Source organism: Argiope bruennichi, chromosome 9 (genome assembly GCF_947563725.1).
Source record: "Argiope bruennichi chromosome 9, qqArgBrue1.1, whole genome shotgun sequence".
NCBI lineage: Eukaryota > Metazoa > Arthropoda > Arachnida > Araneae > Araneidae > Argiope > Argiope bruennichi.
In genome coordinates this window covers 65458965-65482696 of record NC_079159.1, presented here as the reverse complement: position 1 = coordinate 65482696, position 23732 = coordinate 65458965, and the positions used below count along the sequence as shown (strand labels likewise).

The following is a 23732-nucleotide window of genomic DNA, read 5'->3' as shown; positions in this document are numbered from 1 at the left end:
ATGTTCTAAGAAATGTTATGAAAATGTCATGAAATACTGTCTTTAAGATCAGTTTCAAAATATTTCACGATTTAATATTACGACCTATAAATATTTCAAGTGTGCCCAAAGCAAAATTAATATGGATTGCAGTCTGGGAATTGGGCAAGACACAGATAACAAAAAGGGCGACTGATGACATGTTCTACTTTGAAGTGACTTTTGAGGACATTCTGAACATAAAATCTAATTTGGAAAGAGTTTCATCTTGCCTAAAAATCTTTAGTGAAAGACCTTGACGTGCGCGCAGATTCGGAACAATTTTATTCTGCAAAAATACTGCGTATCGACAACTGGTGATAGAGTATATTACTGCACTTCTAACACTTAATTCCTTAAAAAAATGGATCGAGAATAAATGCAGCTGTAAATACACACTGCACCATTACTTTTGGCAACAGCAACAAAATCTTTAAGATTCTACGCGAATTTTTTTATTCCCAAATTCAGCAATTGTAAGTATTCCTCGAATCATTAAAGTGCATTTCATCTATCCAGAGAATATTCCAAGGTCATTCTGTATCATTCTCAAATAAAATGGAAGAAGAATCTCTGCACAAGTAGAAGCTTATGTAAAATACTGGAAGAAACTCCGCATGATTTTCTTAATATATAAATGGGCCAATCCAATTCTTCTACCAAATGATGAATACTGGTATTAGGCTAAGCATTGAAAGCCTTGTTTTCCTTCACTTGAAGACCTTGTCTTATGTTTCGGTGGAAATAGATTTTCTTCTTCGAGAACGACATTTTAACGAACCTATTTCATCAAATTTGACTATTATTAATCGAAGATTTTCAACAGTCAATGTACCTTTTTCCATCCTCTTTAAAGTCCGATATTTTGCTGGCAGTAAAGCAACGATGTTATTGTTTATGTAAAACAATTTAATTAACAAATCTTGATCTAGTAAGGGTAACATAGTTCTTTTGGTAATACACTGAAAATAAAATCGCCTCGAAAATTTTTAGGTTTTATAATATCTGTTGCGTCACGTGGACAAAAATTTGCATTTTTGTTTGCTTTTCTTCAATCGTTTAAACATTTTATTTGAAATTATTTGTTCAAAATTTGAGAATCACAGTTTAATTAATTAATCTACAATTATCGAACAAGATTTCAATCGAATGCAATTAGCGAACGACACTTCGTTAAGAGAGTTTATGTGAAATACTGCTGAACAATATTTCAAAAATAATGAAAAATTGCCTGCCACAGTTCGAAAATTTGAGAATTGGCCCCCCTAGTTCGTGCGATTTAACGATACTTGATTTCTTTTTATGGGGTTATTTGAAATCAAAGGTCTGTGACAACAAGCCCACAAGCGCGCGTGAATTGAAGGAGGAAATTATTCACTCCATTAACGAAATGCAGCCATATTTATGCAAAATGCTCGTGGAAAATTTCGATAAAAGAGTGCGCATGTGCTAGCAAGGCCATGAAGGCCATTTGCTCTATGTGTTATTCCATATATAATCCTACCCTGTGTACTTTACGATTCAATAAACATATAACAGTTTAAAGAGAAAACACTGTGTTTTTTATTTAATTCAAATCTAGCATTAACAAGTTGTAATATTGTGTAACGCTCCATTTTTACTAACCTAAACTATCAGCTGCCAAACGGTTTTTTTAATAGGGTTGCCAACACATTACTGCACGAATGGTGCAAATTCGAATCTTGCGTTAACCCTTTACTATAAATATGTAAATTTAATTTATAATACAATTTAAAAACCCCTTTTTTTCCCAAAATGGGGACAAAGAAGGAATAATAACATAACTTAAATAAAACATAATAGCCGTTTTTATTTAAGCTTAATATAAAACTTTGTTTTTATAATACCTATTGTATTTCTCATGGCAATTCTAAAAATGCCATACATTTAACTAAAACCGTTTTGTTTAAATATTGCTTTTTAGTTTTCATAAATGAATACAAAAAAAATTGATAAGAAAATTCTTAAATAACATTGGGTTGAATAATATTCCACAAACATCTTTCAAATTTATTTTCAATTTGCAAATCCATTTTTAAAAAGAAAAAAAAAAGTTCCTTTGGCCATTCGATAGAAAAAAATTATTAGATTATTTTTCATTATTTGGTGTTTGTTTTACTCTAGAGCAGAAAAATTAATTATTAACAGTAATCGAAACATTTTATCTTTTGTATTACGTAATTAGATTATTCCGTATTAATACATAAGCTAATTTTTTTTAATGGATGTTGACTAAAATGTTCGATTTTGTTCACTTAATATTTTATTTTAATGTAATAAAAATAACCCAAAGTCAATAAAATTAGAAAAATCGAAACATATATATATATTTGACATATATATTTATAATTCTGTTCAATATTCTTTCTATATATATATATATACTATATTATATATACTTATATACATAATTCTGTTTAAAATAATATAAAAATGATTCGTTTTATCTCTGCGCACATATTTAAATATGAAATGAAAAATTTAAATTAGAAATCATTACTCAGACAAATGAATATAGAATGATTATTCGTTAATTATTGAGAACCTAGGATAGAAAATATATATTCATATGCTTATCTTTCCAATGCTGCTCACATCAAAGAATTTTTTTTTTACTTATGCCGAAGAAAGTTTTTTTTTTACTGATGCACAGGAAATGTTTTTTTTATAGATTTTTTGAGTGAAGAAAATACCCGAGCTTTTATGATCGGTGCCTTTAAATAGATATTTTTCCCATCTGAAAAGGCCGAAAAAAACCCATCTGATTAGCTATTTAAATTAATAACTTTTATTGTTGATTGATAATGAACAAGATTTTTTTAAACTGGGAAGCATAAAAGTAATTGCCAAGCATTATTAATCAGGAAATATTAATTGATGAATAACTGAGAATCATTAGTCATCGAATTGATGAGGAGCCAAAGTGTGATGACATACAACAGGAATGAAAGGAAGATAAATGGGAAAAAGTAACACTATTAATTCCAAGTGAAGTAATTAATTTAAGGAATTGCAAACTTCTAACGATAGTAAGCTTATCACTAAATAACACTGTTTTGTAAAAAAAGTATAATTTCTTTAAAAGAAACGAAGGAAATTCGTCATAAGATATTTTTAAACTTTTCATTTCCGTTAAACAAAGTTTCAAACATCATCCAGGACTGCTGAAAAGTACTTGATCTTCTTGAAACACCGAGGATTTAAATAGGCTCAATCGTTCTTGAGCATTTGATCTTCTTTAAGCCTTTCACAGTTAGCAGAGTGCCGACATCTACTAGTGAAACCAACCAGGCAGGGACGATTTAAAAAAAGGTAAAAGCAGCAGTTTCTAGCGTGAAAGTTGGCGAAGATTCGCTACTTGTCACAACAACAGATGCAAGAGTGACAAGACAGAGCTACAGATACAGCAATCACTAAGAAAGAATAAATTTGATACAAAAAAAAAAAAGGAAGGAAAAAATGCAATCCTCGGTTTTTTTAATCTCGAAATTTCCTGAATGATACACACTCTTGCCAACAAAATGATACGCTTCACTTAATACCTTCTCTGTTTTCGGCAAAATAATAATATTAAAAAAAGCAAACTCGTATCGTCAACCTGGCGAGTGTTTATTCGTGGACAAGTCATGATGTCTGGAATCGTCAACAAGTCTTCCGCCTGAATCTGGAGGCGGTGATAATTTTGAAGCAAGAAGGTAACCTTTTCTTTTGGTAAAGAAATAAAGAAACGAAACAGTAGCACGTGGCAAACTGACTTAACACTGCAGTGGCCACCAACACATAAGTAATGGAAAAGAAAACGCTTCCTCTAACGTTTGAATGACTGAATTTTTTTTATATATATTTGATAATTATCTTAGGAAAATTTTTAATTTAGAAATATCAAAAATGTTTCAAATTAAAATTGAAGAACTAAAATCTTTTCAAATATCCATAATTGAGCTATTTAAGTCCAAAGTCACGTTAAGGTATTCCTTGTCCCAACCGAAAATTACGGAGAACTTTAGGCAAGCACAAATTATAAGTATGTAGATAGAAAAATCTATGAATTATATTTAAAAAATTATTTGCTAGTTTTAAATATTTAAAATAAACATAATAATTTTTTTTGACTAAAACTTGTCCCCAAAAATTAATGTGAAACTTCCTCAGAATCAACAAAAAAGATCAACCCGATGAATTAAAATCTAGTCATAATCAAATTATTGTCTTTTCCTTCTTTTTTATTCGTATTTATTTCTTTGTAATTGTAATAAGATCAAAAAAATATTTAAAATCCTAGTAATAGAAATATTTTATTTAAATGTTTACTTATTTTATATCTGAGACATCAAAGTTTGCTGGGTAAAGTTCTAATGATGGTAAAATCAGTTTAGAAATTTCCCTACTTTTAGATCGCTTATTGGAATTCGGTTGCTTCGGAAAATTTTGTGTGCAATTTACGAAAGTTTGCTTTTGTATTTCCGACTGCTTTTGCCGACTGCTTTTTGTATAGTATATTTATTGATATTAATTGCAATATGCATTTAAGTTGATGAACCTTCATGTTGAAACATAACTTAGGGAAATATATACATACATAGACAAAGTATCAAAAGTTAAAATATTTCCTCGATTCTTTTTGAGAAAGCAATATAATTTCGTTTAAAAATGTATTTGATAAATAATGAAGGATTTACAGCATAAGTATTTATAAAACATAATTTTTTTTCATTTAGAATAATGAAATTTTAGATTTCAATAAAGTTGTGTTCATTAGAATATGGGAAAAATTCATTATCAAATGATTTTTGCAAATGCAATATATACATATGAATGACTGATAATTCAAAAGTAATAGTTTTATTTAAGAATTTCCTATTTCACGCAGATAATTAGGGTAAAATATGTCAGAGAAACTCAGACTATGGCTTATCATCCATTATGTGGAAATATTTTTTCTGCACTCATCATGATAAAAATTTACACTACTGAATTTATATATGATTCCGCATAGTTTTAAAAATATCAACGAACGGAATTGAAAATGTAGAATATTTTTAAATGCATAAATATATTTTAATTTCACCTGAATTCTGTATTTATCTGAATACCGAAACAATATTATAAATGGAGTACAAAAGTATCCAACTTATTTTTAATAAGACAAAAACGCAAGTGGTCCAAACAAGTATTCGCAAGAAATGATGAAAATTTAACGACTTGCGCTGAAAAGACATACTACGCACGTCAAAATTCTTTTATCACAAAATCGTTAACGACGTGTGGTACACGCCAGCAAGCAATTATCACTGAAGTAAAAATGTTTTCTAACCGTTGACTGAGATTCGGTTCACCGGAGCATAGTTTACAGGAGCACTATAAGAAGGCTATAGGTAGATGCAGTAATTTAAAAACAAGTGCATTGTGGGAAGCGGCGGGGAATTTAAAATCAATCTAATAATGGTTTCTGTTCCATTATTCTTTCTTTCTTTTCTTTTTTTTTTTTTTTTTTGCCTTGAAACGGGAGGAGGTTATATATTCCGGTATATTCATGAAGATAGGATTTTTATGCTGAAAAATCATTTGGGAATTTTTCAAATTATTGAATTGACACATTCAAAAACGAATGGCAGAAGGAAATTTATACAAAAGAAATGGTCCTTTAGACTGGACGTATCCAATTCATGTCCTTAGCTACCAAGAAGTTCCGATATTAAAGGAGTTTTAAGATCAATTTCACTCCGTTGGCATAAAGTTAATACGTAAAAGTGAAGAAAATAAAATTTCACATTTTCAAATGATCAGAGGAATTGTGAAATAAACCGGATGGACTTATAAACCGTGAGAACTCTCTTACATAAAATATAAATTAACCTGTGGTGACAATAAAAAACATTGTAATCTATCTAAATTCAAAAGCGAGACATTATTATATAAATGAGATACGTGAAATACGTTTTTATAACATAAGTAATGTAATTCACTTTATACCAGAGAAGCACAATGTGATCGCATCTGTAGGTGTGGGAAATATAAAAGCCCGAGAACTGCTTTCAGCAGTCCATGAAGTGATCCGTTCTGAGAATGCTATAGTTTGCCACCATTACACTTTTAAAACCTACTGATTGATTTAGACCCATTTAACGAGAAAAAGAGACGTTTTATTTTTACTTTTCACGAAATTTTACCGGAATTCCAATGTTTGCAAAGAAAAAAATGCCACGTGAACTTTCAGAGGAGAAAAAAGAAATCTCGGATTGGTCTATTTCGAGGACGCATTTTATATTCTCCCATCTCACTTTCTCCGGCGTTTTGTTTTTACTTTAAACACTTCGTGACGAACGATACACAGCCTTAAAACACATTCAGCTGCATATTATTCACTTTAACACGGACAGGAGTTTCCAGGGCCCGGGTCCTATTTTATGCCGATGATTCCGCCGATTCCAGAGTAAATAACAGGCGCGTTCCCAGTAGTTCCTTCTAAATGCCTTGTTGCCCTCGAAGCTAATAAATTTCTTTTCTCTCCTCAATAAGCAGGAAGTGTTTTGACACATTATTATTAATATAGGAATTTTTCTAAATTTTTTTTTCATAGCCCCAGTGGGGGAATCCACATAAAAATAGTTCTTTTGAGTATCTTCCTTTTTTTTTCTTCTGTGCTTTCTTTTTTGCAAGTAATCTGTAGAATTAGGACTCAGCGGTAATCGTAGATGGAAGGGCGGATCTATTTAGATTGTGCAACGACTCGGAACAGGTCTCCTTACTCCCGAATTCCAAGCGTTTTGTGTAATCAAAAAACAGGGAGAGGTGAGGGGTTAGCAATTTTTTTGTAAGAGTCACTAGATAAAGCGTCATTCATAATACTATTCAATGTTATTGAATGTCTTTTGGAATGTTAAATAATTATATACGAAGAGCTTTTGTGTATTAATGTTTTTTTGTCTTAAAATGTGAAATCGTATTTTTGTATTAATAAAATATAAATTTCCTTCCTTTCATTCACAAGAGTTTTGTTTATCCGGATGTCCGAGCACAAGATGGTTATAAAACGTTAAAAGCTTAATAAATAAAATTTAATACTGACGTTTAGCTTCTAAAATGTAGATCCATATCAAGTTTAGAACCATATCTTTCAAAGATTTGGCTTTACGTGTCGGTCTGTACTTTCTCATGCATGCAAACGCAATGACATAAATAAATGAAATTTGATATGTGATCTTGCGAATGTAGTTATAGTTTTACGTCGAAATTTGGTTTTAATCAGTCAGAAAAAATACGTCTAAAATACACATTCTACTTTCTGGTACCAGTGTAGTAATTCTATACTAGTAGCTGATCGTCAAAAAAAAATCAACAAATATCGAGCGCTATATTCAGTAGAAATGTTTAATTTCAAGTCAAATATCAAATTTTTTTGTAACTATTATTCCCCACCATCATGCAATAAAATAAATAATACTGATTTCCTTCACTATTCATAAAGCACAACTCTCATGTGTGGGAATCTATAAATAAAAATTGGAGCACTCGTGGCATTCATAGTCTTGCTCAAAATTCATGATATTATGCAGAGGAGAGGGGAGATAAGAACTTTATTAGAAAATATACAAGAACGTTTTGCAGAGATCATTCCGCAGGTTGTTTTATTATTTTGAAAACCTCTTAGGTGATAGAATTTTGGAACTAATTGTATAAAATGCAAATACATATAAGTCATTTGAAAAATATTTTTATATTGCATTAAATAACTTAAATATGGACAACATTAAAGATATTATATCATTTTAAATACAAATAAAACGAGTATCATTGAATAAAGAATTCGTAACAGAAATGGGACATTTTTTAACTTCCTTGTATACGAAGCATATAAAGAGAGGGGGGGGGGGAATTGAGCACATTTCTCTCTGAATCCGAAAAGCACAGTTTCCAAGTTAAGTCTCTCTGCCTGCGAACACGATAACTCAAAAAGGTATTCAGCATAGACGGTTTTAACACCAATTTTATAGATTTCAAGAAAAATTTTAAACGAAATTCAATCGCAAAAATTCTGTCACATAATGTAAAAAAGGTGAATAAATGTGAACAGAATAATTGTAAAACATATAGAATTTATCACACAAATTTAGCATCTAAACTGTAGATATGAATCAAATTTTAAACGCAATCCGACAAATGATTGATCGTTTTTTTTTGTTGTTGTTGTTCTTTTCGAATGCATTTAAGCGCGATAAATCAAAAGCACAACGACATAGACAAATAAAATTCGGTGCAGAGTTTTAGAATTTAAAATGTAGATTATTATCAAATTTTGAATCAAATCCATCAAAGTATTCTGTGAGTCTGCATTTTCGCATACATGTAAACGCGACAACGCAAAAAGCTGACGATTTAAATAAATAAAGTTTGGCAAGTGACCTGCTATCAATACCGGAGTTCCGTGTCGAAAATTGGTTTCACTCGGTTGAAAAAATGCATCCAAAATGCACTTCGAATTTTCTTATTAAACTAAAATGCACAAAACTCTCATGTGCTGAACTTTGTAAGTAAAAACGTGAAACGTTTACGACCGTATCAGTGTGCATGATTTCCTGCAAGAGTCATTCAATCCTGTATTAGAAATCATGCAAAGTATTCGGAAAGACCACTTTGTCTAGTTTTTTTTTCCATCACAAACTTGCCTTAGAAATTTAGGATACAGATAATTTTGTTAGATTAATATTCCATTAATGTGCTAATATATCAAAAACTAAAGGCTCTCCTTCAAAATAATATTATTTAAAACAATTAGTAATTTAGTTTTAACCGTATATTTTTAATACACAAATTTTAAATCATTCAGTATATAGAATTCACAATCACTTTCTCGTTAAAATGATATATAACAATGTATCCAGATTAAATATAACCGTATAAAAATTTGCAATAAAAATTTAAGTTGCAACTCGAAAGTATTAAAAAAAATACCCTCAATATTATTCAGCAACATAAAATTATCAAAGATGTCTTTACTTATTTGATACACTGAATTGTAATATGTTTCAAATATTCTAAATCTGCAATTACGAAATAATCGGTCAATTCACATAGAATAAATGATACTGTAAGTTGCAGTTAAATACCAGGATTGTTAAGAAGACAATGTTCCTCAAAATAGAACTAAAAGATTTTGCCCGAATTAATATTTATTTGGAAACATCCGTTTCTAAAATTGCAATAGAAATCAATAGTATACATATATTGCTTTTATTACTATCTTAATACTGGACATCACTGTATATAAGAAATTATAATTTGCTATTCAAAATTTTCCTTGACAATTAGTCTTTATTTAAAAAGTAAGTTAACTGTAGTTTATACAAATCTGAAGCAAATATATCAGTTGGCTTTATGTGAAGTAAACACGTTAAAAATATTTTTCATATGTTTGCATGGGGACATTCCGCAAAGACTAAGAATTTCAAACTTCCTCCGAATGACAGTAGACAGGAGAGCTACAAATATACATGTAAACAATACAAAAAAAAAGAACTACATAGAATAGCTCTACATTTCGGTTACTGTCTTTTCGGAGAAACGCCTTCAGAAAATAAAATATCGAAAAACAAACAATATCAACCAACGACTGGTTGGGGGGAAAAAAGTATACTTTTTTTAGAACCTTCTAGAAAACACAATTGATACAAATACACAATGGAATCCAGAGCATTCAGTAGTAACTAGAACAATTTCTTTGATGGGAAAGGAAGGCGAAAATTTTCGCGTCAATATTCTCAAATGTCACAAGTGTACACAATTACCTATATTATATATATATATATATATATACTTAGTATTTGAAAAAGACTTAGTATTTGAAAAAGAATTTTGTCATTCTAATACAGTTTTAAAGCTTCAATCAAAACAAATATGTTTATTAAAATTTCAGTCCAAAGCTAAAAACTCATCGTTTGCCATGCTTCGGAGAAAAAAAACTCTAAAGTCTTTCAATTTAAGGCATTAATTCGACCAATATCCTGTACCAATATAATCCATTTTTGTTTTCATTAATAGATTTTTCATAATAACGAAAAGACCATTTTGAGAATTAAGAGGTGTTGATGATTTTCAAATGATTTAAATGATTTTATTTAAATTAAAGTATTCTTTATTTTTGGTCTAATCCAAAGATTGAAAAGAAGTTCAGGAGTCACCTGTCTGAATATCTACGGAAACAGTATTTAAGTTAATTCTTAAGTTTGTTTTGTCTTGGGCCAAACTGGGACATGAAAATCATTCTAGAATCTTCGTGTCTAGTTTCTAATAATTCTATCAAGGTTTAAATAATTAGCTTTTGAATAAATATTCTACGAATTCCACCATATATAAGTAAGAAGCGTACATGAGAAATTATATAAGAGGTATTTTCGGTTATCGTCTTTTCTAAGAAACGTCTCCAGAAGTTAAGAAACAAAAACAAACAAGATTATCATCACTTCACTGTACAAAAAAAGTTCTGCGCACTCTCTGTAAAACGCACTTAATACAAATATAAAACGGGAATCTGGTCCATATAGTAAAAGAGGGAGGGACATGGAATGAGGAGGGGGGAAAAAAGGAAGAAAGACACGGAGTGTCAAAGCAGTACAAGCAAATGCCAGACAAGTGTGCACAGCTAACGGTGCGCTTTGATTTATTACTTATCACTGTCTTCTGGATGAACAAGAAAATGGCATATGCCATACAGACATGAAAGAATTCCTAAATTTAAGGAAACTTGGATGAGAACTGAAAGAAAATAAAGGCAGAAGAGGGACGTTTTTTTTTCCTCAGCGGGTAATAGGTTAAACAAAAAATTTCGGGGATTTACACGTCAGACAGTCAGAGAACGGCGTGCCAAGAAATAAATTTTTGAAAGCCTTGGAATGCAAAGAGGCATAATTGCAGGAAATAATAATTCGTGTTTTAAAAATGTTCAATTGAAGAAAAAGAGGAATAATTTTCTCTGGTACATTCCAACGGCATTAGAATTTGAACCTAATTAAGAAAATGTCTTGGTATTTGCATGATAATTAATTTGATTGGATGTCATAATGCTAAAAGAAAATGATCTTTCACGATGTAGTAAGATATGCTTACATGATTTTTTTTTCCTTTCTTATATTATTGTAACTAATACCTGTTGCGTTATTTGATATAAAACAGACTTAATCATTTTAATAAACATTGTAGGGTTCTGTATTGTTTTTAGAATGAATCGGATTTTACTGTAAATAATTCATAATCATTTAAAATTAATGCTTATTTTTAATAACGATATTATATTTGATAATTGATTATAATCTACAAATCCAAGGAATTTAGAAAAAAAAATAAATGAAAACTAGATTAATTAATTTCTTTTGGCAGCGATGTCAATTATTTTTGAACAAGAAATAAAGCCAAATAGAGTGAAGTATATAGCATAAAACTTCAACTGACAGGCTTCATAAAAAATCGGTTTTATACAAAAACACTGTTTTTAGAGTCGCTGAGTTGAGAGATGCCGCAAATGGTCGATTGGTAAACATTACTAGGATAACTGCCAAGTAAACAAATTTGTTATAAAGTAAATTGTATGAATTATAAAATATTAGGATAATACTAATATTTTGTCATATTTAATTGCCAAAATTTCTCTTTTTTTGTTACGTTTACTTAATTATTACTATAGTTATTAAGTATTTAATTATAATTGTGTACAAATAGTCATGAATCAGAAAATAAATCAAGCACTTATGTATATATGTATAAATTTTATAATTTATTGAAATAAAAAAAAACTAAAATCATTAATTCATTAGGTTGAAAATATGTTGAAATATGAAACTGAATTGGTGAATTTATAAAAAGAGGGGCAACATAATGCGCACTGCAAAAATGTTTAAATCTACAATTGCACAATTATAACTAAATACTCAAAGTTATTTGATTCTATCATTTCATATTTACGCAACACTCTAGACTACAAAAAGATAACAAATTAAAATTTTCGCTTATTTCATTAGAAAATCAGAATTAACTTTTCAAAATTTGACTAATATAAAGACGAACGACTTATTACAAAACACATCAAAATCACAAAACTATTTATTCTAGATTCAACATTTTTAAGACAAGCATGCGTAGATGGCACATGCCTTACAATGACCTGTTATTGTGATACGTTTTATTTAATCCATAAATCTTCTAACTGAAACCATAAGAAGATTTTGTAAAGCGTATATCTGAGGTAAACAAGTTTTAAGAAATACGAGAAGGGACGTATCTATCCAGTATTTTTGTAGCACATGTAACAATGATGTATGATTCCGAACATCAAGTACCTATGTAACTCAGATAAAAACGAAGCAGAAACGATTAAGGGTCTTTCCATGAGACGTTTCTTTCCATAATTTATTTCTTCTCAGAATCTTCCACTTCCTAGTATCTGGAAGACGGAATAGTGTCATTTCGGATGTCCCAATTTATGCGCAAAGCCATCTTTCAGCCCAGGACAAATAGCTGATGAGATAAAGTAGTGACTTGATGAGACTTCCGACTGGAAACATTCCTACTGAGAGGTGGGGTGGGGGGTCAACGACATTTACAGAAAGATACAACTAGAAAATTCCGGAAGGGAAGAAAGGTGCAAATCGGCTGCTCAGCAGTTAAGGAAGGTGGGTGTGTTGTGGGGCAATTCTGGAAGAAATCTCGTTAGGAAGATGGAATTACTTTTTCTTCAACGCCCCCAATGAGGCCGCGACAAACGATAACTAACGACGCGTTCCTCTTCATTGGAATTGTTATTATTTCTTTTTTTATTTTTAGAAAGTAGGAAATTTCGGGAGAGTAGAAAGATCTGCTGCACTCCGAAAATCCATTTTTCACGAAAGTTTATCATACCTCTTTCTCTTTCGGATTTATGAATTTGAGTAGTGGTGTTGTTTTTGCAAAGGGTTTGTTCCGATGAAAAATGATGCGAAGAAAGAATGTAGGGGTGCAGCAGCTTGCTGTAGGAAGAAAGGGTCTGTTGCTACTTTTAGGCTTCAGCCGAAGATGAAATTATAATTGCCCATTAGTGGTTGTCGGTTTTCGTTTCGCGTTTTTCTTTTTGGCTCCTTTATTTTTTTTTATAGCCGACGAGAAAATATGACAGCTCTGTAAGACTAAAATAAAATAAAACGGGCAAGAACATTTTTATTCCTTTTTTAAAATGTGCCGAGCATAACTGGCTTCAAATAAAGTTTAAAAAAAATATCGTTTTTTTTTTTACTAAATTTATTGTAACTCTGGTATTTAAATTTTCTTTACAGTCATTCACCATTACTAGATTGGAAAGTAATGTTATTAAGCAAAATAAATTTAGTCTTATTGAATCATATCAGGTATTATAGCCTTTACATTCCTCTCAGTTAAATTTTTGAATTGACTGAATCCGCCGTTTTAGTCTAATCTGCAGAATACTGATATTGAAATAGTTCGCTAAAAGTATTATAAAATTATGCTTTCAATTTCCAAATATTTTTTATTAAGAATATGTAGTCAAATAAAATAGTAGTGTACTTTTTAAAGTAAAATTGATCATTTCATTTATTTTTATCATAATAAAGAAGAGGCTGTAACTTTTATTCAAACACCATCTCACTTACAAAAAATAAATTTAGAAAAAATCCAGTGCTCCTTTTTTTTCCAATCATAAGTTATACCAAATATTAAAATATCACTGCATATCGTCGATAAGTATTTTATCTATCTATTCACCTATTAAAAATCATAGAATCAAAAGCAACCATCATATGTAGTAAGAAAAATGTTTATTAAAAATAAACACAAAATCAATAAGAAATAAAAAATAATGCTATGGTTATAAGTTTTTAACAATTTGTAAATGTCGGATTATAATTTCATTAGAATCAATCGAAAATTTAAATGTTCATTGATGTAAGATCTGTTCTTTTTTTACGACATTAAATAATCTCTTGAATTTACTTAGTCAAATGTGACGAAGGGAAAGCAATGAACTTCATTATTCTCATTACCTCACTACTATTTACCTGTTCTCAGATTAGAGAACAGGTGTTGATTTTTCATGCCAGAAATTTTGTTACCCATTTCTGAATTTATTAATTATTTGTTAGTTTTAAGTTTTACGAATTCCTTTTCTTAATTTGATGATTCTACTGTATCTTTAATTGTGAAAGGATTTAAAACCCAACAAGGTATATTCATGTGCTTGCAGTTGATACTTAAATATCTAATTCAGACATGCTATAGGATTAATTTTAATAGATAGGTATGCCATTATCGAACCTCTAGACGCCCTCTAGACTTTCCTATTAATCCCTCAACCCGGTATCACCAACATGGAAACGGTCCATTAATAGCGGGTTCTTCCACTCTGCTGTGAACCTATTTAATGAGAACTATAGTATGCTTTATAGTAGGTTCTACTAAATTATGCTTTGCACTAGGTTATAGCAGTTGCTTGGATTGTTTTATTAATTTTTCTTAATTTTTTTTATGAGAAACCATTAATAAAAATATTCAAAGTTGTCTTTGTCATAAGCTGCAACACCTTTCTTTTACTTAATTTATATTCTTCTATATGTTAATTCTATAATGAAATACTACGACTCTCACTGTTTGGGATTGTAATCATAAATTTTGTTAAAAGTGCTCTCGCTTTCAGTTAATTAACTTCCCAAACAATTTGTTGTTTCTAAAACAGTAAGATTCTTAAGCTGATGTTCATGGCATATTCTTCATTAATTATTACTCCGCCACACAAAAAGAGTAAATAATAGCAAAGAACCACGCCCCGTCTATTTTAATAAAAAATACTTCGTATGAGCAACAGAGAATATAATTTGCCATTATAACATACAAATTAAGGAATTAGATTTAAATTCGAACAACTCCGTGACTAGGTATTAAGCGTAAAATTGCGGAGAAGAAATGAAAAATAACTCTGTTTACGCTGGGGATGACTTGAGAGTTCCAAAATAATTAAGCTTCCTTTATTGCTCCAAATAAATTGATAAGTGTAGAGCGGCCTGCAGTAATCATTGAGCATCCTCAATGATTAGATACACACCTAGCAGCAAATTCGAATATTAACATAATTATATAATAATTTCTCAAAGCGCTAATAACTTCACTAGGGATTGAAGATTGACTTCGGTACAAGCCGATTAAATGAAATTATACATAATTCTTGAGAGGCACAGGTATGTAGTTTCAGCTCAGAAAGATTGAATACAATCTTATGGAAGATTATCAAATAATTAAGATTTGTAAATAACCTTTTCGTTCTCAATTAAACATTGCATTGCATTGCATATGTATTCCCTTTATTTAAATAGCTCTTTGTAATTTTTTTTCAAATCTCTTAAATATAAAACTTTTTGATAAATAAATCAATTATCCATCAATCTTAATCTCATATGCTAGGTAGAACATTAACATTCCCATATTATATTTGGAATCAACATGTAACAAGTTATTCTGAGTAATATAATTCTGATTTTTTTTCTAATTTCTGAACATATTTTTCAATCACAGTAAGTTTTTAAAAACTAAATATGTATATATTATCGTTATCTCAAAATTATTATGAAATTTAATAATTTATATATTTTAATTATTTATTTACAATACGTTTTGAGTCTTATTTTTAATATAGTTTAAAAAATACAAATTAACAATCCTAGTATTGTAGCACCTCTTTTTCCCCCTTGAGCAGAGAACGCCCCCTCGTGGCGTTTACAGACAAGCAGTTCAACGGGAGACCTGCATCCTGAGGTCGGGTTTTTTTCTATGCTCAACCCTTAAGCTAACACCGAATGCTTTCGGTTGGAAACGGTGGAATCCCTCCACCATAATGTTTACTTAAATTTACTTGTCTTTTTTTTTTTTTTTTTTTTTTTTTTTGTAAATTTTGTAGTGTAGCTGTGTTTGGGCAGATTAAAAATATTGTATTTAAAAACCGCGCTGTTCAGTAGAAAATCGCAACACACTCACTATAGTATATAATTTCTTTTTGTGGTGTGCAATCATTCATGTTGAGGTCAATGTTCGTGTAATGCGAACTGTAATCGTGTAATGCTTGTAAGTAATGTTGTTCCTTATTTAGAAGCTCATTTAGATTAAGCTGGAACAAAGTATGATCTTACAAGTTCTTATACTTTCCTACAAGTTCTATATATCTTATACTTTTGTTCGAACTCGTTCTATATTTCTTACAAGTTTTATACTTTCTTCCAAGTTCATTTCTTAACATTTAGTTCTTAATGCTTGTAAGAAACGTTCTTGTTTGTGCAATGTCTGTAAGTAATGCGAATATTAGTTTCAATGTTCGTTTAATGGGAGTACTTAACGTTCAACTCATTCATTCCAATTGATTAAATATATATATATATATATATATATATATATATATATATATATATATATATATATTCAAATCTCTAAAATAATATTTTTAGATAAATAAATAAATAATCCATCAATCTTAACCTCATATGCCAGGTAGAAGTTTAACATTCCCATACTATATTTCGAATCAATATGTATGTTTCCAATCAATATGTAAATCAAGTTATTCATTCATAATATAAATCCTGAACGCATTTTTCAGGTAGAATAAGTTTTTAAAAACTGAATATGAATATACCACCGTTGTTTCAACATTATTATTAAATGTAATAATTTATATATATTTTTTTAAAAATTTACAATACGCTTTTAAATACTTTTTAAGAAATATATTTTAAAATAATATGAATACAAAAAAAAACCCTTACAGATAGAATAAAATATTTTTTGAGGTATATAATATTTTTTTTTTATTTCTTTAGAAAAAAGACTTCCCGGATAGTCAGGAGAATCATTCTCATAGTGAGATGATAAAGATGATGATAAAAATAAGTTAAATATCTATGATAACATTTTAAACTTTAATGTTTTTCGGTTTTATTTCATAAGGAGAAGGTCCTCTGAAATAGTGGAAATTAAACAGATAATGATATATATATATATATTTAAAGAGATTTTAAATTTACAGATTTTTTCTCCTTTTCACTGAAAATGAAACATTAGATGAATTACAATTTTCATCTTCACAAGGACTATTCTTCATATATTTTTCTATAGCTAAATGCATATCATTCTATAAATTTTTTTTAAATTCTTGAAATACTTTATTTTTAAAGTTTAGAATAAAGCAGTAAAATAATATTTAAAATTTAGTGTTTTAATCATATTGTTTTGTAAAATGAGTGTTCATAAAAAAATTATTAATTTGATCTGAAAAAAGTAGGTAACACATTTCTTGATATGTATCGCATCCAGATGAAAAACAATACCTTTAATATATCGTTGCGGAAAACATACCAGATTTATGCATTTTACTCGCAAACAAAGGTCACGAAATTGACCGAATACTTCCTAAAGAAAAATAACAGTTTCGTCAAATTTCCCGATGCAGAAGATATTTTAATCTTAGAATGTATCTGAAAAATGAAGAATTACAGACTCATTCACCCAATCATAAAACACAGCACCGTTTTTATAAATTGCGTGGCAAAGAACATCACCCAAACCGGCAATTTTCCAAAAAGACACGAATACCGATCATCTTAATAAAATTCAACGTTCGATCACGAAGATTCGAACCGAAGATTCCAATGCGTCAAAGAAAAGTATCCCTCGAAGGTAGCAACGCCACCAGCGGATGCTTCAGATTGGTGACTAACCCATTCATTTACTTGCATTGAAACCTGCAATAACAATAAATTTCATTCGCTAGAGGCTCATTAATCAGCATATAAGAGATAGCGAACCTAAATTCTTCAAGGAAACTTTTTACTCTGTGTGTGTCTAAACCAGAATTGTGCGTAAAGGGGAGGGGGAAATTGCATGTTCTTGTTCCTCAAAAGTCCAATGGCATTCATTGCATGTTTTCTTCGACCAAGCAGGTTTTCATTGACATGAAAAGACATCCAAAGTTCAACAAGGGTGCCTCTTAAGTACAATGATCTAAGCATTTAAGAAGAGTTATCCAATTTTATAATTCTCCCTCTCGTAAAATAGGTACGTATTATCACAGTCTATCAATTCGTCTTCTATTTTCAAAGACTTCCTTGACCTCTACCACCACACTGAAGTTCCACTTAACGGACGACCAATACCGAATCCATAAAGATTGAGCAGCAGCGATTGCATTTGTTACTAAATACTAATTCATATTAACCATGAAAGAGAATTATGGACGGATTTTCATTTTAAATATTATGTTGTTTTCCACTTTTTTGCGTTTGATATATTCACAAATTTCCTAAAATTCGTTATTAATCAGTTAACTGTTTTTGAAGAGTATTCTCGTCTGGAAAAGTACAACATTTTGCGTTATGACAAATTTATTCAATGACAATTATTATATTATATAATAATTGTTTAATTATATTTATAATGAATTATTATATCTATATGATTATGACAATTTAGATACGCATTTTCTGAAGAGGTTGAAGCATTTGACTGAAACATAACTTGATTGAAAATAATTTGACTAAGCAGTCTAGAATAATTATATTTTTTACAGAAAAAAAAATAATAACTAAATGAAATTTTAAATGTTATATATCTTAACTAACAATAAATTCAAATGCATATCAGTCTGTACTTATATCTCATTTGCACTCTATAGGTTAGAATATTAAAATAGGAACTAACAAATAAAGCTTCAGAAAATATTTTGGCTCAAAAGTGATTTTCACTTCATTTAAAAATTATAATTTCTATGACATCAAAGTAGACGCTGTACAGCATTCCTCTAATTTGAGTACATTCATAAAATAAAATATTTTTAAGTATAATATTTCGAATACTTTTTTAATGTTACGATGAAATTAAAATCGCTTTTATTACGGATATTTCTTTGGTTGTTGAAAATCAAAATATAAAGATTTATTTTTTTATATGAAGTAGGTTTTTAAAAGCATGCATTGAATAAAATTTAGAAATTTCTTTTTGTGTGTGATTGTAATAAAGATTCAACTTTAAAAGAAACCAAAGATAAAAATTATTATGTTTGAGCACTTTTAAACTTTGCCTTTAAATTTGTAATATACTTATATTGATATACGAAATTATACAATCGCTGTTTTAATTAGAAATTTTGCTTTCTTATTACAATGAATTGAGTAATCTATTGTATCAACAAACAATATTCCTTTGAAATATTTCAAAAATATGTGGTATTGCACAAAATTTCGTCGATGCTGCAATTGCATTCACTATTCATCTATGTATTTATGAATATGTTTCGATCCAGCAAAGAAGCTATTAGATTAACTGAAGTTCAGTCCCTTTTCATTTCAAACTATTCAAATTAAAGTAATAATAGTTACAGAGTGGATAATATCTTCATGTTGCAACGTGCGTGATAAAAAAAATTGTTCGAAACGTTCTAGAAAGCAGACGATTGGATCAAATTTTAGCAGGTAATTATATTTTAGATAGAAGGTACGCACTGAAAAATAGGTTCTTCAAAAGTAATTAGATCCCTTATTAAAGGTAAATCGAAAATTTGAAGATTTTTCTCAAAACATTCGAAACATATTCTCAAAAAACAATATTTACGACTTTTTAAAATTGAAAAAAAAAAATAGCTTTTCAACGATACAAACACAATTTTCATACAATTGTTTATCTAGTTTTATTCAATTCTCGGCAATATTTTATAATTTTATTTTGCAACAATATTTTTATTCTTTTATTTACAGCATTTATATACATTAGAAAAAAACAAAAAAAAAAATCAGATTTTGACTTTTAATTTGTAATAGCTCGGAAAAGTTGTCTTTTGGTATAGATAAAATAAATTATAAATATGAAAAATATTGGAGTAGGTCTTGAGGTGCCGCAAGGAAGTTAAAAAGTTTCATAAAATTGAAATTTTTGCTACATTTTAGTTTTTTTACGAAATAATCAACTTTTAATTTGTAATTTGTAATAGCGCGCAAAAGTTGCCTTTTGGTATACATAAGATAAATAACAATTATAAAAATTATTAGAATGCCTATTAAGGTGCCGCAAGGACGTTAAAGTTTCATGAAAACACACTTTTTGCAACTTTTTAAGGATCTTTGCGTGCCTCGATTATGAAATAAAAAGCTTTAAATAGGCGTTGTCATATGAATAAAAGTATAAAAACAGTTTTACTATGCACTGGCAGGACAAGTACAGATCAGTAGCTTTTGGTTTCAAATCAGTAGCTTTGTGGTACCTCGAAATATTGTTGCATTGCAACAAATTTTTAAAAAAATCTTTCTGAACCTAAAAGCTAACTTTTCTTCACCATTACTAAACTAAAATCTATAAAAAAATTTTAAAGGCAATTTTTAAAATTTTTTCATTTTTTTTCCATTTAAAAAAATTATTTTTTAGCTTATTGAACCTAAAAGACACATATTCCGCTCTATTACCAAACTGAAATCTAAAAAAAAAATTTAAAGGCCCATTTTAAAAATTTCCATTTTTTTCAATTATTTTACAAATTTCTAGCTTTTCGCGGCCCCTTAAGATAATGTAATATTGCAACCAAATTTTAAAAAATTATTTTGAACCTAAAAGGCAACTTTTTCGCACTATTACCAAACTAAAATCTTAAAAAAAAATTAAAACAATTTTTGTTCCACCCTAATATATATACTTACGTTAGACGGCAAAATATTTTTTTTTTTTATTTTCACATTGTGTTGTAAATTTTTTTTGTGTGTTTAAAATTTTTTTTTACTTAAGATGCCATTAAAAATCAAATAATATATAAAGTATAAAATTGAAATTTTTTGCAAACAATCTTTTTGTCCCCTCTGATCTACAGAAGTAGGGATAGTTTCTGTATAATTAAAGGAAAAAAAAACTAATGGCGATTTTTTTATACAGTCGAGTAGTTCCCAAAACAGTCTACAACTCAGCTAATTAGCTACATATGACATAGACATAGCATTAATTTAATCATTTCCCATATTTTTTTCATTTGTTAATATAATTATAATTGTTAACTTATTTTACTTAATTATAATTTTTGATAAAAAATAGTTAAAAAATGTTTATGTAACATTTTGCATTTATTGATATCTACTTATAAATTTACATTGAATAAAATTGCTCAATTAATTTATAAAAAGCCTCACTAACTTTACACTTTTAGAAATACATACAGATCAATATTGAACAATTATTAATATCAAATGTCTGTTTAGGAGACAAACACTGAAGTTACGTTGGGAATAGAATAATGGTTATAAACATCAGATAATCGTATCGAATATAAAGGTTTATCGAAACGATATATTACATTAAATAAAGAGTGAGACACTAAGTTAACTAATCGTCACTGTAAAAATTCATGTAAATTAAAAACAATTGTAACATAATAAATACTTTCTATGTATACAGAATACTAATGAAGCAAACAATAATACTGGGAATTAAGCTGACAATTTATGTTTCAGCTGTCGAATTCTGATTAGCCACGTTTAATGATCGCTCAAAATTGATTAGTTCAAATGAAACGGCATGGTGCATTTGTATAATAACTGCAACATAGCTGAGAGTCATACCAATCACAGTTGGGAGAATTTTTCTGCTGGCTGGAAACAGCTTCCAAGCACTGAGTTGAATTTCTGACGACATTGCCACTTTCCCAAATTTCAAACACTGAACGTGGAAATCAATATTGCGCACAGATACATTTAGGCTAGACTGTAAGATTGTCGGGGGTATTTTCTTGCCTTCTTCCATAATAGAGGCAGCAAAGCAAGTTACAGCAATCAAGGCACAGAAGTCAAAAGCAATCTGCACAATGATGAAGAGCCAAGAATCTTCGAATGGTGATCTCATATTGAGATAAAAATGGATGCAGGCGCAGGCTCTGGAGAAAACGCAACCCAAGCCAACAAGACCAACCAAGGAAAAGACGCTGTCAGTAGTTTTTACAATACCAGCAACTTCAATAAATCTAGACTGAAGCACTTCTAAAGAATCAAGGTTAGACTGATCTTTCATATCTTCGAGTAAAGATGTGACAATTTGCTGAAGAATCGTGCACACGAAGCAGTACAGCATCAAATGGGATACAGCACTTCCAGAACACATAACGAATATGGTGATATGGGCACAAGGTTGGATTGATTTTTGATGCAGGAAATCGGGCGGCGTATTATTTCTTCGACCAGCATCAAACCAATGATTCGCATGTATAGGAAACACTATTGCACATATTAGAACATAGGCGAGAAAGAATAAATAAAAAATTAAGATACGGAAAATGGCTGAAGATGGTAAGTATATATCGTATTTGTATAGCCAAGTGCAAAGACGAGTAGAAAACTTTTTAAACTTACGACAGTGGATAGCTACAGAATCAACAATGCAGGCACTGACAGCTGCATTTATTAAAGGAAAAATATCATAAGTAACATTGTTTTGGCTAATGAGTTTATACATCCGATAACCGACGTAAAAATTCACAAAAAATAGCGCAGATAATCGAAGAAAAGCTAAGATCCACTCCCAAAATGGTGATGATTTATAACCGGAAACTGGTATGCCATGTAAGCGGAACAGAAAATCCAGCATCAGAAATGTAAACTTCTTTTGGATAGGCCAGCTTTTATAAGCTGCTTCAGCATCCAGGTTCTTTTCTTTATTCTTGCACAGCATGGTATTTTCAATTTATGATTATTGAGTAATTGCTGAAAAAACTTCAAACTCGGATTATTTATGAACAAAAAGCTTTTGTATCTAATACAAAACTCAGAGTTGAAAGGCTTTGGGTTGCAATTGTAATTATATAGATAATTGAAGACAGACAGCAGTATAACTTTATACTCAATGCACAACCAGAATACTTCAGTGTGTTTTAGTTTTCGAGACTCAAGAGGGAAACTACTTCAACGCTTAAGAAAATAGCTTAAAGAGAAATTTTCGGAGAACGCTGTCTTGGCTTCATTCGAGAAAAGAAAAAGATAAGCAGAATAATAAAAAATTTTGTGCGCTCATTTTTTCGCTTAATTAACGCTGTTTTCTTAAGCTAATATGCCCATCAAAGACTGAGTATTCATTTGACATATTCGACAAGCCAATTTAGCTGCTCAAACAAGACTGAAACTTTCTTGACAGTTTGATAATTAGAAATCGTCAAAAAAATGTTTTGTGATATATATGTTATTATTACAACATAACTAGAATCGAAACAAAATGTAATTTCAGGGCAGAAATGTAACAAAAAAAATTTTAAACGATAATTTAAATAAATTTTGTATTATACAGTAACTAGGAGATTTGCTTTTTTCAGGTACAGATTTGCATTTTAGCTAAATACATAGGTAAGGTAGAATTCAATCGTACCAGCTAAAATTTGATTGTAATTCGAAAAAGATAACTTTCAACTAAATAATTTTCAAAATAATTTTAATGGTATAAATAGTTTTATTATATAAAAACAACTTCAAATCATAGAAAATAGTCCTTTGAATATTTCAAACTGCATTTAAAATGTTTAAATCATAACTGAATTTTATTTTGAGAAAAATAACGTAAAAATATTTTACTTACAATGCACGTAGGAAAATGAAATCCATGTCTTCTATGGCGATCAGCAAAATGTAAACCTGAAAAAAAGAACATTATTTTGATTTAAT

The 23732-nt window shown here is 29.5% G+C and overlaps 1 protein-coding gene across 4 annotated transcripts in view; it reads right to left on the bottom strand.

Annotated features, from left to right (window-relative positions):
* Positions 1 to 23732, bottom strand: part of LOC129983862 (myocardin-related transcription factor A-like) — a 341368-nt gene that overhangs the window by 96395 nt on the left and 221241 nt on the right. For all 4 annotated transcript variants that reach the window (XM_056093527.1, XM_056093529.1, XM_056093528.1 and 1 more), the window contains one exon: positions 23647 to 23702. The gene's annotated coding sequence lies outside the window, so the exon portion shown is untranslated. The remainder of the gene's footprint in view (positions 1 to 23646; positions 23703 to 23732) is intronic.